Raw genomic sequence first — 6,177 nt, 5'->3', positions numbered from 1 at the left:
TATAAAATCAACAAAATAAAAACCTTGATCCTGGACCTTCACATACCCCAAGACATCAAAACCCAGCTTAAGAAATCATTCCCTTTCTCAAAGGCTGGTAGATCTACCCCTTACCTCGGAATACACCTTTTATCTATAACGTCTCAGTTATTTGACCTAAACTATAAACAGATTTTATTAACTCTATCTCAAGAACTTTGAGAACTTTTGTCATTTGGACTATCCAAAATGAGCTGAATTGCCATCTTGAAAATGCTTTTACTCCCCAAACTACTTTATCTGTTCCATAGATTGATGATTCTCTACCTTGAAAGTTTTCTTACCAACATACAATGCCAACTAACAAGCTATATCTGGGACTCTAGACACCTTAGTTGTACCAACCATGTACTAACAACATCCATTAAATATTGAGGTTTGAGACTCCCACATGTCCACTACCACTATTTAGCAACCCTTCTAGACCAGATCTATTACTGGTGGCACTCCACCAAAGAAAAAATCTGGACTTTAATAGTGGCATCTCTATTCCATCCGCTGTCACCTCAAACCTCCCTTCTGGCAGTGGCAGCTGGGCTCCCCCCACCCTTCATAGAATACCCCTCAATCAAAGCCTCATTTAAGGCTTGAGTAGAAATCCTTAATAAACAACATATCTTACCCCCATCTAAGCTAGTCCCCCTCCCTTTGGAAATATTAATAGAGGCATACCTATTCTGTCCTCTGTCGCCTCAAACTTCCCTTCTGGCAGTGGCTGCTGGGCTCTCCCCACTCTTCACAGAATACCTCTCAATCAAAGCTTTGTTTCAGGCTTGGATAGAAATCATTAATAAACAACATACCTTACCTACATCTAAACTAGTCCCCCTCCCTGTGGAAATATTAAAGCACTCTATTGATAACTTGAATTTACAAGGCTGGCATAATAGAGGTATACAATACATGCAAAATCTCTACTAGGACCAGACTCTAAAACCGTTTGATCTGCGGAGTAACTATTCCCTTGATAATTTGAAGATCTTTACCTATATTCAGATTTTCCACTTCCTCCAAAACGCCAAAGTTCCCATGATGGTACCTTACGAAACCCATTTACCAATTCTATTTGGACCCCCAATACCCTCAGAAAGGCATAGCTCTATATTATGCCTTTAAACAACAGCAGCTTAACCTTTCAAAGCCCAGCAATGCATTAGTGGGAATCTCAACTAGGCAGGACCTTTACTGGTTCTGTGTAGCAAAAGGCATTTTTTATCACTCGGGCAGCTTTGCACTGCTTCAATCATTGGGAACTCTTCCAAAAAAGATGATCCTTCGATGGTATCTTACCCTTTTTAAACACTCAAGAATTTACCCTGGGCAGGATTTCACTTGTTGGAGACAATGCAGAGAAATAGGCTCACTTACTCACACACTCTGGACTTGTAAATCCCTCTGATCTTAGTGGCACCAAGTTTTTTATCTCATTTTGGATATGGTAGGAAAGCCTGTTCCCCAATCCCGCTCTAGCCTTATCACACATTGGAGTGGACAACCTCCCCCCCTAGATCTAGAGCAAGTGTATTCCACCTGCTTCTACAGTGAAAGTGAACATAACTAGACCATGGAACTCCCTGACTCAACCTTCTCTAGTGAACACAATCAACAACCTAAATTTCCAATGCAAAATGGAAAAAAAATTCTTGCTCCTAAACTTTTTCTTACCAAATTTTCCACCTTTTGGGATTTATGGTTTAATCACCCAAAATGCACAGTTGCATCTTGCTGACTGATGTGACATACCTGTTTTGCAATAACTTGCATTGCTGTGCTCACTTGTTCCAAGTCCCCACCTCCTGTTTTCCTCTCCCCTGTCCCCTGAACTACCTCCTCCGCTCCCCCTCCCTGCCTACCTCTCCTAATTTTATCCCCCGCCATTGCCCCAAACTCTATGCCCTGCAATCTGCACCTTGAAGTAGCCTCCCCCTTTTGTTTTGCAACAATTGCTGGTTTCTGCAGTTATACACCTCTTACTGCTTGTTTAATGATTATTTACTGGCGCTTATGTGTTCTGCCTTGGCTGACTCTGAGTGCAGCTCTCTATTAGTGTTGGGCTGAATGTTCGAGTGGAACCTAAGTTCACTGAACCTACTAACGATATGGGTGTTCAGTGGGCTGTTCACCCGCCATGCCCCACAATGCACTGTGCCCTGACAGTGCAATGTGATTGGTCAAAGCAATGCACCTGACCACAGGTCAGGTGCAATGCTTTGGCCAATCACAGTAAAGGATAATGTCACCAGGGGGTGGAGTGAATCCCTCCCCCTTGTGATGTCATGACAGTATTTAAGAACTGTCATCGTGGCGCAGCTGTCAGACGGTGGGAGCCGAGTAGCAGCGGTGGCAGACATTGTGATTGATGTTGGATCTACTTCGGTGGATATATTTTTATTTTTATTTTTAGTAAAGGACTTGCAAAGACTGTCTTCTATCTTGTTTTTTTGTGAATGGGTAGCTGTGCCATGTACAACATACTCATTCACATAGAGGGGGCTGGAATCTGTGGGCCCCCTTTTCCATCTTTATAAAGTTCCATTACCTTTTTGACAGTTCTTTTCTGATCCCCATGGCTCAGTGTCTAGCCTAGCTAGTGCTTCCACGTAAGAGCTAACAAACTCATTGACTATTTATACACTGACACTAATTGTAATTTAAAAAGCCACAGATGTGGGACATTAACCTCTAATTGGTATTTTAACCCATGTGTGTCACCTTGTGTGTCTGTACCAAGGCCAAACATTCCAGGGTATGTAAACTTTTGATCATGGACATTTTGGGTGATTTCTGTTATCATTATGATTTAAAAAGGAGCCAAACAACTATTTGATAATAAATGGCTTCAGATGATCATCATTCTTCAATAAAAGAGTATATTTTGGCATGATCAGTCATATTTTCAATATCAATGCCAAAATGTCACAATTTCTGCCAGGGTATGTAAACTTTTGAGCACAACTGTATGTGGCAATAGTTGAGTAACCAAGAAATTATTTTTTGGAGCTGCTCTAGCAACCATATTTGAAAAAGAAGCTTCTCTATATACTCAGAGTGACTTTTTTTTTATACAAGCTCCTTGCAAGATCAAGACACCACAGATGTAAAATTTTTGGGATTCCAACACAACTAGGGGAGGCATTTCCAGTAAGTTGTATGAAAGTAGCTTTTTTGGAAGCAACTTCTAACCTCAGCAACCTGAAACAAGGATTAATTAAGTCTCTGTTGCCAAATTCTTTGAGAAAAATTAGAAAGGGATATTTCCATAAGTACAGGAGCGTGATCAAACAAAATGCAAGAAAGAACAGAGGCCGCAGACACCCTACTTAAATCTAATTGTCTAAGCAGGAAATAATCAATCCTTGGAAGGATTGGTTAGGTGCGGGAAAAAAATGTAATCCCCATCCCTATTATGGAGAAATAGTCAGATGTCAATCAAACAATGGGGAAGATTTTTTATCTATTTTTATATATATGCAGAAACATGTACAACAGATTTGAAGAGTTCCAGGAGACATCCATAAGTACTGTATATCCAGGCCACATTCTGGTCACCTGCCACTAAACAATAGGGGGGATATATAAAGAGAGAGAACTAACAATCAAAAGAGATAAGAGACACACAGCTTATATAGAGAATTTACAGACACTACCCCCACTATAAGGTAGAAATAAAGATTAAAAGATATGAGCAACAGACAAAGTCAGGTCAATAGTATCAAACAATTACAAAAATATTCTGCAATCAATAAAAACCAGCTGAAGGAAAGTTTTAACCTCTTATATAACGTCCCCGACTGAAGAGGAAAAAGAGCAACCTATGTGGGGCATACAGCACTAGGGCAGTAGCAGTATGAGCCTGAGTAGATGACTCAACAGCCCATTGTGTGTATATATAAGAAAATTTGCATGGCAACATAACCAAAATTGCAAGCCATTACATATAATGTGGAGCCTATAAAGGTCCAATCTCAATACAGCATCTAACCCAACAGAAACAGATATTGACTGTCAGGAATGGACTCAGCACTGGTGGTGGGACTCACCTGCCGTGTGGGCTGCAGTACCAGGGCTGACCAGCGGGTGCTCTCAGCAGCCAGAAGCTCACTCCTGCAGTCAGCCAACACCTGGGGCTGATTGCAGGAGGTGTATTTAAGGAATGACCAGGCCTGTGATCAGGGCCTTGGTGTATGTTTCCCATGAGCCCCTGTACCTGGTATCCTGTGTTCCTGCCTAGTTGCTGACCCTGCTTTGATCCTGACCTCTGCTGACTTTCTCTTGTTAAACCCCTGGCTTGCCTGACCATCCTTCTGCCTGATCCTCTGTACCGTGCTGTCCGTGAGTTACTGAACCCAGTTGGTGACCCTGACTATTCTCTGCCTGCTCCTCCGGTACCTCACTACCCACACGTTGCTGACCTGGCCTGCTTGACTACGCCTGACGCTACCCAGACGATCCATCCATCCTGCACGGATCCAGTCACTACTGTCCAAACCTGCCAGCCCCTTCACATCAGGCTTTCCCCCGGTACATACCCTCGGCGGACCCCTCTACCACAGTTGGGTGCACTCAGGGGCTGCGCCTGGTCTCAGTCCTGCGCCAAGTCCATCCCCACCATCAGGGGCTCTGGTGAAAAGGCAGACTGGGGTTTAGACTCCGCGCCCTGGGGAATCCTGTTCTGTGGGTCACTAGAGATCCCGCCGGGCGGTGCCTATCGGTACCTTGTGGCCTGCCTGACCATTCCACCTCTCCAGCCTGACTACACCTGTGTTCCTGAAGCCTGCTACTTCCCTGTGTCAGTCCACATATTTCTGGTCATACCCGGATCCCTAACATTGCCTCTTCCGTGTGTTGGGAGGGAGCAGCTCAATCAAAACAGAATTGCAAATCTAGAGGAGATCCTCTAAGGGGCCGAGTGACCAGTTCACCCCTCAACTCTCACCACTTCGTTATCTGCTCAATATATTATGCACAACAATCTGTGAACACATGGTGCACATGTCGATGGCAGGAAGCGAATGAAAGAGGAAAGTTGGGGTTTAAGCAATTTAGGTAGTGTTGAGAGCTGTGGAGAATCTGTCAGAGCTGTGAGATACAAATGCAGTATCGCGTTGGCTACAAGGGCTAGAAGGAACCAGTGTCACAGGTATCCACCTAGGAAGTATAAGACAGGCTACAGAGATTACAAAGGGCATAGCTACTACTGTATCAATTAGCCCACTGAGGAAAGCCATAGGTAATTGATGGACCCTATCAGTCGTGAGGTCTGCAGAAGGGAGTGACAGTATCACAGTCTGAAATAGGTCGCAACAGTGAGGGCTGGACTGTTTCAGGAACTCCACGGATCTTCACATTGTTACGCCTGGATCTGTCTTCCAGGTCTAAAAGTTTGTCTTTACAGGATAAAACATCCTTTTGAGCCTCATATGTGTCTACCAATATGTTAAAGCATATTCTCCCAATTTGTCTTTTACATGGCCTAGCCTGTCTCCTAACTCTTGGACTTCCGCTGACACTTTGTGGATGCAGGAAAATAGGTCTGCCTGTAGTGAGGCACAAAGTGACAGCAACCTGTCTTAATGTGGTGTCTGAAAATGGTTGGCAACAGGAGAAATCACAGGCTGGGTTGTGTGGGCTATGGGACTAGATCTGTTCATGGTGTAGTGAGGAGCTAGGATCTCATGCAGGCATGTTCCTTGGTGGTTGCCATGCCCCCCCCCCCATCCCCCCATCAGCAGTGAAATTTGATCACTGATTACTTTTCTTTTAATTATTACTTTTTTTATTTTCCTTCTTTAGCTAGCTTGCTTGATATCACCAACAATTCTACCTGACTATATATTATGCTGTATGCTTTTTGTGTATTTGGAAAGTGCCATGTTGTGCTTATGGTAATAATATAATCATGTCACAAAGTGCCAGGTCCTAACAAGTGAAAGCAGGGTTTGATGTTTGTCAGATTCTTCCTGGCGCTTTCAGTTCCTCCAGTGTTCTCTTCTTTCACTCCTGTCCCATTGTCTATCCTGAAGGGTTGTTTCTGATGACAAAATGCTATAGAAATGGCTGTAAGAGCACATGGTTGTCAGTGTCTGGGTGCATATAGAGACACACACATCTCAGTAATGCAGTATTGTTTAAAGTGCT

Source organism: Staurois parvus, unplaced genomic scaffold, assembly GCF_062004578.1.
Source record: "Staurois parvus isolate SC_StPar_1 unplaced genomic scaffold, SC_StPar_1.0 ptg000045l, whole genome shotgun sequence".
NCBI classification, from domain to species: domain Eukaryota; kingdom Metazoa; phylum Chordata; class Amphibia; order Anura; family Ranidae; genus Staurois; species Staurois parvus.
Note: the sequence above shows the minus strand (reverse complement) of the source record.